General features: G+C 36.9%; 1 protein-coding gene across 4 annotated transcripts in view; it reads left to right on the top strand.

Annotated features, from left to right (window-relative positions):
* SLC4A4 (solute carrier family 4 member 4) overlaps positions 1 to 13342 on the top strand; it is a 382231-nt gene that overhangs the window by 142156 nt on the left and 226733 nt on the right. The window lies entirely within an intron of this gene.

Here is a 13342-nt window from a genome sequence, read left to right as displayed (position 1 = left end):
AAGGATGGAAGGAAGGAAGGAAAAGAGGAAGGGAGGGAGGGAAGAAAGAAAGAAGGGAGGAAGAAAGGAAAGAAAAAAGGAAGGAAGGAAGGAAAGGAAGAAGGAAGAAAGGAAAGGAGGAAGGAAAGAAGGAAAGCCCTGTTTTCATTGTTTTACAAATTATCTCATAACACTTCTGGGAGATAGGTACTATCATTATCATCACAGTATTATATATTATTACATTGTATAATATATTACAGTTGAAGGAACTGTGGTAGGCAGAAATTAAATGATTTCCACAGGCAAGGAACACAGCTAGTACATGTTTAAAGCTGAATTGGAACCCGGGTCTTCCTGTCCCCCGTGCCATCTATCTGTTTCTAAGGCCGTCTAATTGATTGTTTTGGCGTAGCAGTTGTCCTGTAATTGGAATTGTAAATTTAGTACTTTTATATAAGAGGCAGGCATAGGATGTGTAAAAGTAAGTCTGTATAGTTTATTTTGAGAACCTTAAAGTTTTTTTTTTTAATGTTGATGGGAATCGAGTCTGACATTAGCAACCTCAAGGTATAAATTATACTGATAATTGGCCCAAGTGGAACTTGGAGAAAATGCTGATGTGTTCCCTTCTAGCAGAATGATTCATCATCCATGCCTTACCGTGGGTAGCTCTATCAGAACAAAAATAAATGGATTGGGAAATGGGAGATTAAAGCAAGCTCAAATGATTGCTGTGCTACTTAGAGGCTAGGGGATTTTTCGATTTTGTAGAAGAAGCTTGCTGTATTGCAGTTGTTTCTCCCTTTCTGATTGATGCTTCATTTTCTCCCATGTCCAGGAAGAAATCGTTCTCTATCACCTTATGACCCAATTCCTGTGAGACAGTTACTTGAGTTTTCCTCTTTAATGTGTATGATTTCCCAATCAGTTGTTTATGGATATGGCAAAGTAATCTCAGAATAACTAAAACTGGGGTAAATCCTTTTAGATAAACCAGAGGAGGCTTCCACAGCATAGTAACTTGGTTGGTTTATTGTTGTTCAGTTGTGATTGACTCTTTGTGACCCCATTTGGGGTTTTCTTGGCAAAGCAGTTTTGTCATTTCCTTTTCCAGTTCATTTTATAGATGAGGAAACTGAGGCAAATAGGGTAAGTGACTTGCCCAGGGTCACATAGCTATTAAGTTTGAATTCAGGTCTTCCTGTCTCCAGCCTCAGCCTTATATCCCCTGTGCCATGAATTAACTGCAGTAGCATGGCAACTTTCCTAATGTTGGAGCTGTATCCACTGAGCCATCTAACAGACTTATTTGGTCACTTAGATGAAGAAGTGTGAGTGGATGATCTCCAGGGAAGCACAGGTTAATTTTGTCCATAGATAATATTGATATAGGTTATGATTGAACTCTTCTTAGCTAATATCTTAGAAATGATGCCTTTTTTTGGCTCTGACACTATTGTGGGCAAGTAGTTTAAATTCTAGGAGTTTCAGTTTTCTCATCTGTAAAATGGGAATAATTATAATAATGAGCCCACTTGTCTCATAGGATAGTAATGAGATTACACTTTGAAAATCTCACTGTGATGTCTCTTTCTCATTAATTATTATCAGGATTTAAAAATATTGCTTTTTGAAGGTGGGCTCTAGGATGTAGAGACATTGAGTCAGCTACTGAATTAATTAGGTCAAACTCTTTGGAATGATTACTACTCTCACTGAAGAGACCCTGTAGTGGTCTATGGCTTGCTGCAATCAGCACAATATCTTTCACAAAAAAGAAGTGGGGACAGTCCTTGGCATCTAGAGAAAATTCCTTCTTAATTTGCACTTTTCACTAGGTATTATCCACAAAAATGACCCATTCCTGTGGTGAATTTATGTCTTCTGTTTTATGTACAATGTAAAAGTGATTATCAGAGTGATGTGGAACAAAGATCTCTGTTGTTGAATTTTTAAAGGTATCATATATTATTTTGATATACACATAGAAGACTTCTTATTGGAAGAGAGCCTTTTGAATTAATGCTTTTAAAGCTGTCAACAAATAGTGGTTTCCAGGTTGATAGTTTCCCCTAGTCATTCTCCCTTTTATTAGGAAAGAAAGTCATTTTGGATTATTTCTCTAGATACTCTATTAAAATTTAAATCTGTTGCCTTCCCTCAATAAGGGATCCCTACTCTGGACTCCAGTAGAGTAGGCTCAGCCTCAGTGGAGCTTGACCCTAAAAAGGGATTTAGGTTTTTCTGTACTATTTGGTTCATCATGTCTACATTCTGGAGTACTAGGGAAAAATCTCTTAATGATTAGTTTTAGTTCATTCTCCAGAAGGATTAACAAGGTTCCTTCTAGGAAGGTATCCATATATAGAGTAGATCAAGAATAGAACAGATACTTATTTCCTGCATAAAAAAGAGATGATTAAAACATTAAAATATTCATAATATATACATTTATATAAATATAAATTTATACTTAAAATATAAACCCATACTCATTACACTTAAAATACAAAAGCATAACTCATAACTCCAGTAATAATATCTTAGGAAGTGAATATTTCACCCCTTCAATGCTTCACATATGAAGTGCTTCATGAAATGGCTGAATAGAATTTTCACCTTTATCTCAACACTAAGAAGTAAAAGCAATTCACTCAGTTAATTTTTCTTCCTCTGGACAGTGATCCTCTTAAAAAAGTTGTTGCAAGAGATTGCTTTTTGCTGGGCAAACAACAACTGTACTCAAGAACTTCCAACTTTTCTAGGCTAGAAAAATCTCTAGATTTCTGTTGAGTCACATGTTCTTATAGGAAAAAAAAACACAAAGAGTAGAAGAAACTAGGCCCTTGAGAGTCCTTACATGTATCAGCAGTTACCTTAGCTGCTAGGGGGAAGGGCAGAGGAAATGTGCTCCCTTCTATTTCCATAATAAATCTAAGGAAAAGATGTTAAATCCCAAATCTCAGAATAGAATAAATTAAGAATTTTTTTATCCATGAGAGCTATCCTTCTTCCTCCTCTTCCACCACCACCACCACCACCATCACCACTACCACCACCAGTATTACTAGTTTTCTAGTATTACCATTACTATCACTACTACTACTACTACTACTACTACTACTACCACCACCACCACCTCTTTTCTTCGTCTTCTTCTTCTTCTTCTTCTTTTTCTTCTTCTTCTTCTTCTTCTTCTTCTTCTTCTTTTTCTTCTTCTTCTTCTTCTTCTTCTTCTTCTTCTTCTTCTTCTTCCTTCTTCTTCTTCTTCTTCCTTCTTCCTTCTTCCTTCTTCCTTCTTCCTTCTTCCTTCTTCCTTCTTCCTTCTTCCTTCCTTCTTCTTCCTTCTTCATCATCATCTTTTTCTTTTCTTTTTTCCTCTTTCATCTATTGCTACTTTTCCTATTTTTAAACACATACTGTGGAAGACAAGACTGAATGTAAAAGATTACCTACCCTTAACAAAAGAGTTTCTTAGATATATAGATACTTGTCATGCTTTTTTACAAAAACAGTTAAGGTCCTTTAAATTCTAGCATCTCAGTTGGTTTATAGTATTATTCTTTTGATTGAAGATTAGGATCATCTCTTCTCAATCTGAGGGCAGAGGGCAGAGTCAGTAATAAGTAGTATAAATGGTTTCCTAGTAAGGGTGTCCTGGAAGTTTTGCTTAGGTTGTAGAATAATCAGAGTACTTCTTGATGATTGCCTTGGAAACATTGTAGAAGAAAGATTATAGGTTAAAACTTGTTAAAACCTTTTTCAAAGCTCTCTGCAGAACAGATTGGAAGGGTAAGGGTTGATAAATTTTAAAAATGGATTTTGATCTGTTTCTATTTCTTTGTTAAGAGTTCTAAGTATTCATCTCATCAGTACTCATAATATTCTAGTGAAATCAGTCTTCAAGAAATTCAAGAAGTAGAACTTTCTTCATTTTAGAAATGTTGAAGGAAGAACAAAGATGATGGACAACTTGCTCTACATGCTCCACAAAGACCTATATTGTCCAGCTGCCAATTTATTTTGCCTCTTGTTATCTGTAGAGGAAATAGTTATGCTTCCAAATATCAGAGCTGGATGGCTAGATGGATAAGTAATTAGGTACATAGATGGATAGATAGATGGATAGATGGACAGATTGGTGACTATGTAGACAGATGGATTAATGGATGCATGTATGATAGATAGATACGTAGATAGACAAATAGATGGAAAGCTAAATGAATGAATCTATGCATGGATAGAGTATTAAGTACTTATGCCAGGCACTGAGCTAAGCTCTGAGGATACAGTACAAGCAAGCAAGACAATATCTATCTCAAGGAGCTTACATTCTAATGAGGGGCAGAGGAAGATAATACAAAGAAACAATGAGAAGAGAATGGCAAACATGTATAGCATCATGATGTGGAGATGATTAAGAAGTAGTATGGAGGCTTGATTCCGGGCAAGATTAGGTAAAAATTCAGTTTCAGAGCCATACTTCCCAGGAGTCAGAGTTCAAGGTTTCATTGGAGGAGAGGTTTGGAATGCAGGGGGCATGGTATGGAGATGGTTAGTCATCTAAATGTGCTTCCAACTGTTCGTGCTATGGATGCTATTAAGTTGGGTACTGAGTAATCGTTGTAACTGACAAGAGTTTCTTGAGTGGGAGCTTATTAGTACATGGAAAGTTAAGTAGTATTTAAATTACCTGCCCTAATAAGTACTGTTAAATGGTTTTATTGTCTTGACTAACTTGAAAAAAAAATTTAATTGCCTGATCTATCTGTTCAGAGAGTATAGCAATAATTATCTCTATTCAGAGAATATAGTCATTATCTGACATAGGTAAACATAATTTACAAGCTGACAAAGGGTTTCTATGACCTTTATGTGTCCTTTCTGAATTCTATTTCTATGAAAAATCATGATATTATAATTAATATGACAATGATGATGACAGAGAGACAGGAATTGGCTGCATTCTGTTTTGTTAAATGAGTAATCAGAAGTAAATATTTGCGGGGCTTGCAAATATATGCAGCTCTGTATCTATCTACACAGCATCATGGATTTACAGCAGGAAGGACCACAAAGGCTATTGAATCTAAACCCCTCATTTTTTCAGATGAGGACATGAGATTCAGAGAAGTTAACACAGGATTACATAGCTAGTAAGTGATAGTGGAAAAATTTGCACCCAGATCTGACTCTAGAGTTAATGCTTTTTTCCACTACTAAAGAAAGTAGAAATGTTGTCTCTATCTAGTAAGGATATATATACACCCACATACACACATATATGCACACACATATAGGTATAGGTATATACACATATACACATAGGTTTAGATATATACCTAATTCATATATATGTAAACATATACTGGACACATAAACATATAAAATCTCTATCTTTAATACAGGTATAAGATGAAAAAGAATGTCTCTATTTTCATTTATGCTTGTATAATCCCTGAAAATAAATTGTAGAAGTTATAGGATTATAAATTTCCATCTAGAAGGGACCTTGAAGATTAAGTACAAACCTTACATTTTACAGATGTGGAAACAGAGGCACAGAGAAGTTAAGTTAAATCAAGAAGTATTTATAAAGAATTCACTATATGCCAGGCACTATGATGATTGCTTGGCTACAAAAAAGAGCCAAAATATCATTCTTACTTTCAAACAATTTGTATTCTAATAGGAGAGACAGTAGTGTCCTCAAAATACAGTGTATTTTTAAGCTATTTTAAAGCTATTTAAGGTGATATTAAGATTTAAAGCTTCAAACTAAAATAGACTTTTGGGACATCTGGCATAATTAATTTTATGTATACTAAATATATATATACACATACATATACACATATATAAATAATGTGAATAGAAGGTAGGGGAGATAAGAGTTTCATTGATATGGGTGTATATATGTATTGCATATACAATACATTATATGTACACCTATATACACATACATATATATTATGTTATATATATATAAATGACATATGCATGTATAGCACATATATTTTCCATTCCACTTCATTTTGTTTTTTCAGTTTTCTAAAATGGTGGTCCAAGATTCTTAAATAGAAAACCTCCCCTCCCAGGAGCCCTAATTTGCCTGGCTTGCCTGCCATATGCATGTAAACATCCCTACCAGCTCCCAGGCTCCTGCTAGGCAGGAATTGTTCATTATACTCATTATCTCTTATTGATGGGTAGCCTTTGGGGAGGCCACAGTTGGATGTTTCCTCCTTCAGAAATAAAAGGACACATTCACAAATGGATGTTAGCAATAATAAGCTAAATATGCCATCAACCTTCTATTTAAACTATTGCATGCATCGCTTTGTGTTCTCCCTCTTTGGAATTCCCTTTCAATTTGCTTTAAATAATCAAGCATGTCCTGCCTTTGGATGCTGAAGTGTTGTCCATCTCTTGTATTTTTCTTCCAGTTTTTGCAGGTTATTGTTTTAGCTCCTCAATAGATTGTTTATTCTCTGGGGGCAGGAATCATGTTTTATGGTTCTTTGTACCATTATAAGCAACAATAAGGCTGGTAAGATAATTATCTTCACGCAATATGGATTCATTGATTGGTCCATCAGCAATTTTTAAGTGCTTTCTATGTGCCAGACACTGTGTTAAGTAGTGGAGATCCAAAGAAAGGCAAAAACATGTACATATGTGAGACTACAAGAAAGGTGAAGAATGCAAAGAACTCACATTCTAATGGAGGAGACAACCAGCTAGAGAGAGAGAGAGAGAGAGAGAGAGAGAGAGAGAGAGAGAGATTGAGATGTAAGATAAAGGAGATCACCTCTCAGCAGGAAGGCACCAAACAAGAGCACCAGTTAAGAGAGTTGCTTATCTTAGCCTAAGGTATATCATTTTGATGTGTTCTCAGTTAAATTCATATAATAAAAAATAAGCATTTTGTTGATTCCTAGCTTTCCACTCGAAAAAGGTTAAAATCTGACATAAACTTAAGATGCAAATTTCTACTTTGGAAGTCTAAGTCAACAGTAATTAGGCACTTACTATTTGCTAGAGATGGTATTAAACATTGTGGAAGATCTGTTTTTCATAGTTGTGCTTTCATGTACCTAGAAATGTTCAATGTTCATTTGACATTGATTCATTCATCCACAAGGATAGAACACCTACTATGTACATATTTCTGCATAAGGGACTTAGAGGGAATCTCTATCATCCCATCAGGACCTCCCAATATACCAGGAAAGTGGGGACATCCAAGAGTTAAGTAATAATTAATTGAAGGATGTGATTTGATACAAGGTAAGTGGTACAAATAGGAAGAGGTATAAAGTTCCAGAGAAAGGAAAGTTAACAATAAACTGCAATGAGGAGAAAGAAAAGATATAAATATTTATTAAGTGCCTCTGACATGCTTTACAAATGTTATCTCTTGATTTTAACAACAACCCTGTGAAGTAGGTGCTATTTTCACTTCCATTTTCCATTTGAAAAAGCGGAGGCAGACAGTGGTTAAGTGACTTGCCCAGGATCACATGGCTCGTAATTGTCTTTAGCTGGAATTGAACTCGGATCTTCATGATTGGGGAAGAGGTATGCCTTAAGATGTTCAGGATGTGTAGGAACTGGAGGAGAAGGACCTTTCAGGAAGCTTATGAGCCATCTGAAGCTAGGAATGGATATAGGTTTTTACAGAAGACATCAAAAATGCCTGGTTCTGAGGATCCATGTGAAGAATAGCTGGAGATAATATGAGTAGGGCAGGGCCCAGTTATGTAGTGACCTGAATGCAAGGCTAGCAAGTTTATTTTTTTAAGTTTTTCCAAAGGAATCTTTACTTTGCAGGTTTACACAAAAACAGACGCACAAACATTTCCCTCAACACTCAGGGGATATATTCTCCTGGGACCTTTACTATCTCAGTCCCTGGGAAGAACTGATATAAACCAGTTTCTGCATTGCAATCCCCCAGTTAAATTCACTTCTTAATGCCAAATGCCATCATCTATACTAAGGCTATACTTAGCCATGAAAGCAGCTTAGGACTTTACTCTGCACTGTTTGGGGTCTGGCAAATCCTAGCATGGAATCTTGCTTCTAGACTGGTGGCTCACAGTCCTGACCTTTCAAAGGTCACAAAGGCATAACCATCTTTAATTTCCTTTACCTAAAACAGGAAAGATCAAAGGACTAAAGAACAGAAGCCCTTGTTCCTGGGCCCTAAGATAGGAAGATTAAACTTTATCTTGTAGGTCAAGGAAAATCCTGGGATGTCTTGAGCTAAGGAATGATATGATGAAATCATTGTCTTAAGAAAATTACCTTGGGACTGGGAATGGCTTTAAGGCCATTTATGAAGCTGCTGCACTATTTCAAGCTTGAGGCTATGAGTATCTAGGCTAGAGTGGAGATGATGAGTTTGAGCTAGAGTGGTAATGAAAAAGAGAAGGATGAACAAGATTAAGATACCTCCCTAGAGTTACATATCTGTCAAGGGTTTGAGGCAGAATTTGAACCAAAGGTATATTTTGAAAAAAGAATGGACAAGAGCAGTACCTGGACACTGAGAGGGAAAATAAAAAGATCCATAGTAACTCTGGAGCTTTGACCTTGAGCATCTGGGAAACAGTGAATGATATGTTTAGAATCTCCAAAATGCTTATTGTTAACCAGACTGTCCTACAGGTTAGTTTGCACCGACATAGAAGCATTAATAGCTTAATATTGCACTAAGACTTTTGGAACATCCTGTGATAACAATAGCTAGCATTTATAGAGTATTTTCAGGTTTGAAAATCACTTTACAAATATTATCTTACATTATCCTCACGACAATCTTGGATTTTACAGATTAGGAAACTAAGCAGATAGAGATTAAGATCCCTCCCTAGAGTTACACATCTGGCAAATGTTTGAAGCAAGATTTGAACCAAAGGTATATTGAAGTCAATTTGAACCTGCTTTAAACAGCATATTGTAAAATTTTCAGGTTGAGCATTTAGTACTTTGGAAATCTCCAGTGCTTCACACCAGGGCTTTAATTATTGTTTTGTTGGGAGAAAACAGTCATATGCAGATGAAGAGGGCTGATGGTTAAATATTTACCATCATAGCTAGATTTGAATTTAAGTCTTGTGACACTGTGCCTTTTAGCTGCCTCTCTGTGTACTTGTATCTTTTCCTCCTATTCCTCACCACCTACTCCCTAATAAAATATCACTCAGAAAGCAGAAACTATTTAGATTTGGTCTTTGTGTTCCCAACATCCAAACTAGGGGTTGATAATAAGACTGATTTGACTTGAGCTGTATTACATTGTATTACATTGTTGACGGCTGACCATTGATCATCTGCAGTAATCCCTGGATTAAAAAAAATATATATAGATATATATATAATCACCTTGTGATGCACTGTCTTTTCCTTTTTGAATTCTTTTTGTCTCTACTTTGCAATGTCCTTGTGAAATATAACCTGATTATTATGTCTACCCATCAATTTGGTGTTAACTCCAAACTCGATGCTCTCAAGAGACATTATGTGGGTCACTGATAATGGCTTAGCAACATTTAGTTTAGAGCTGACCCCTACATTCCTTCTGGCTGCATGAATCATACCAGGGGGTGTTAATGAACCCAAGAACCATGAGATTCATGTCTGAATGACACTAAAGGAGAGACTTTGCCATTGGATTTGTCACTGCACCCTGAGAATCATGGGACTTTTCCACCTGACTTGCAATTGTGTGCTATCTTCCTCATTAGTACGTGAGCTTCTTGAGACTAGAACAGTCTGCCTTTGTTGTGTCTCCTTTTAGCCTCAGTGCTTTGTATATAGTAAGCACTTCATAAATGCCTAATTCATATGTGGAGTAAATAGGAAGAGATCTGAGAGGCAAAGGCATTAGTAGCTGGAAGGACCAGGAAACTTTCTGAAGTAGAGAGTATTTGAGCTGAGTCTTGAAGAAAGCCAAGCAAATTAAGGCGTGAAGGTGTAAAGGCAGAGTATTTGCAGTATGGGGTACTGCCTATGTAAAGCTACAGAAATGGGAGGTGAAATGTTGCATTATAGGTGAAGAAAGCATATTTGACGTAGAAGGAAGAACTATGGGTTTAGCATGAAAAAAACCTAGATTCAGATCCTACCTACTACCTATGTGGGCTTAGGCAGGTCATAAAACCTTTCTGTTGATCTTACTTTTCTCTTTGTCAAAAGGATCAGCTGGTTTTGAAAGTTCATTGGAGCTCAGAACCCTGTGCTGATCTCTGAAAACTCGTATCAAATATATCCTATTTCTTGGCTCTCCACACAAGATTACCATTTTCCCAGGATGACCCTCCACTTAGATCCACAACCCCTCCAATGCTTTGTGCTCTGGACCACAATCATCTCTTTCATTGCTGAGCATGATGGGCAGGGCAGAGTAAAACAAGTTAAGCCTGATTATAGCCATTACTTAGCTTTACTCTGCCAGGCTTCCTGTACTGATAAAGGATGCTGCATTAGCCGGATAGACTCTGCTTTTTATATAATTTGGTAAATGGTTGCACAGTAAATACTGTTTTCTTTCTACTGCATGCATGTTGAATTTCTGATTTTTTCCCCTCAAGGACAAAAACAAGCTTGCCCTAAAGAAGAGGGGGATGGGTGGGCTTAGGGAGATGTGTGTTCTTGAATTGCTTCATGGGGAACTTGCTCACCTTCCATGAAGCTTAAGCAACTGCTTATGACCATTCTGCTAAGTCATAGCTAGGTCTCCATCTGTGTCATGGAGGGAGTTCTGAGAAGAGGCACTGATTCTTCCCAAACCTTTGTGTAAAAATAAAACTAAGACTTGTAATTTTCAGGGTCCTCTTCACCAATGTTCAGACATGTACACATTAAAAAATTAGGATTTGTGATTTTATTAGCGAAGGGAATTTCCCATTAAGGTCTCATATTCTTTTCCCTTCTGCATCTTAGAGAGTTCTTTGGGGACACACAGTTTACCTGCCATACCCAGTTTGTAAATTCCGAGATGGGATTGGAACTCAGGTCTCCCCATCTCTCTGTTCACCATTCCATATAGTCTTTAATATTTCTATCAAATTTTAGCCACTTCCTTGTGATTCCACTAACCCAGGATAAGGATGATGATAAGCGTGTAAATAACACTTAAGATTTGCATGGTGCTTTGTTTTTGTTCTTGTTTGATTGTATTAGGTGCAGTTGGTGGTTGGTTGTTGTCCTTTGTTCTTGAAGAGGACCAAAATGACATCACTGTATTACAGTCGAGTTACAGTGTGTCTGGCTGTGGCCGATCAGACCAATCTGAGCTCTGCCACAGGTCGAACACAAATAGCCTGTAAAAACATTTGCTTCTCTAGTTTTGTGCATCTTGCATTTCTTCTGGAATAATTCAATTCTGCTTTGTTTGTAGAGCACAACACATCTTTGATGAGGGTGTGCCATACTGGGCGGTCCTATGCCAGTGTCTCCCATGTCATTGATTTTAAAGTTCTTGAGAGTGTTCTTGTATTGCTTTGTTGACCACTTTGTCAATGCTTACCTTATGTGAGCTCTTTATAAAAATAATAAGGTGGTATCATCATGAGGAAACTCAGGCCGGGAGGGTTTAGATGAACCTCATCTCAGGGACATAGTTATTATTGGAGGCAGGGTTTGAATATAGGTCTTCCTCACTCCAAGGACAATGCTCTTTTCACTGTGTCACTAAGTTGCTGGTTCCTTGCTAGGCAGAGAACTTAGAAAGTGACTACTTTTTGCTGGACATTATGCTAGATGAGGGATCTACACAACTTCCTCCTTTTCCTTGCCCATTTCCCACATTGGTTTCCCCATTGTTCCCAGCCTAAAGACCCTATGCATGGCTTTTCTCTCAGATAAAGAATAGCTTGGGCTGGTTTTGTGTTAAAACTTGCCTTTGAAGAATCATTATTAACACTAGGGTCAAAGCATACCTGACATAAAGGTATGGGGGAAAATGGACTCTGGTTACAACTAATTAAGAAGCCCCAAGCAGATGGTAGAGCTTGACAAGAGAGATGAGGATCAGTGTGAAGATTAAAGGAAGTTAGGAGCAATGAGGGTTATATACTTTAATTACAGTGCCAAAATGCTCTTAGAGCTTCTAAATATGGGAACTTTGAGGAAAGGACAAGAAGAAAGGAAGTGAGGAAAAGCAGTTTTCTGGGGGATAAAAGTTCTGAAGAAAGCTCTATCATTATGGAATTTGTCCTCAAAAAGGCTGCTGTGGATCTAATAGTTGATGTTGGTAGAGTCTCTTATTCACAATCACTGTCAGCCCCTTAGCTAGATGAATTTAGTTTGGTAACATCAAAAATATTGAAATACGGAGGCTATGGTTCTATCAAACACCAGAGAGGTAAGGCTGCCCTTGCCTGTGCCCATGAGTGTATGGAAAGAAAGGAGACATTCCCTCCTTTGTCCTTCCTTTTAATCTGGATCTCTGTGTCGATAGAAAGAACAGTTACTTACCTTAGGAAATGAAGATCAAACAAAGTATTTGTGAAGCACTTAATGCAGAACTTGGCACACAGTAGGTGCTATATAAATGCTTATTCCCTTTCCCCATCCACAACCAGTTTGTCAAACTCAAATAGAAATGGAGTCACTGAGTCACTTAAAGATAGATCCTGAGTCACTTAAAGATAGATCTGTCCTTCCTTCCTTTCTCTCTTTCTTTCTTTGGATTGGACTTATAATTTAATTGGGGGAGAAAGCTTTTGGTGAAGAAATACTCTTTTGTATCAAAATTTTTCATCCTAGTGAGTTTCCTAGCACCACTGAGAAGTTACAGGATTTGTCCAGGGCCACGCAGTCCATGGTACAGAGGTGATACTTGATCACACTGGACCAAGAGTCAGAAAGACCTGAATTAGAATTCAGACTCAGATACCCACTAGATATATGATTTTGGGCAAGTCACTTAACCTGTTTGCCTCAGTTTCTTCATCTGTAAAATAGGGATAATAATAGTACCTACCTCTCAAGAATTTTTGTAAGATTATAATTATAAAGTACTTAGCATAGTACTTGGTACATAATAAACACTTTATAAATACTAGCTGTTATTATTATCATCATCTCTTATGTTCATTTTATATTATTCCATATGATCTCTAGATTTAGGATCTTTTTTTAAACTATTTGAATACTTGTTTCATTAATGCATGTTGGAAAATCTCCTACTTTGATTTCTTAACTGATATCATTCTTGCCCTTGTTTTCCCATATATTCTCTACAGCAGAGCTATCAAACCCTCTGGCAAAACTTGAGTTTGGTCAGAACTCGAGTAAAATGTAATTGGGAAATGTTTAATAAAATAAATAAAAATACAATGCAACCTGG

Source organism: Sarcophilus harrisii, chromosome 6 (assembly GCF_902635505.1).
Source record: "Sarcophilus harrisii chromosome 6, mSarHar1.11, whole genome shotgun sequence".
Taxonomy (NCBI): Eukaryota; Metazoa; Chordata; class Mammalia; order Dasyuromorphia; family Dasyuridae; genus Sarcophilus; species Sarcophilus harrisii.
This window is presented reverse-complemented; position numbering and strand designations above follow the sequence as displayed.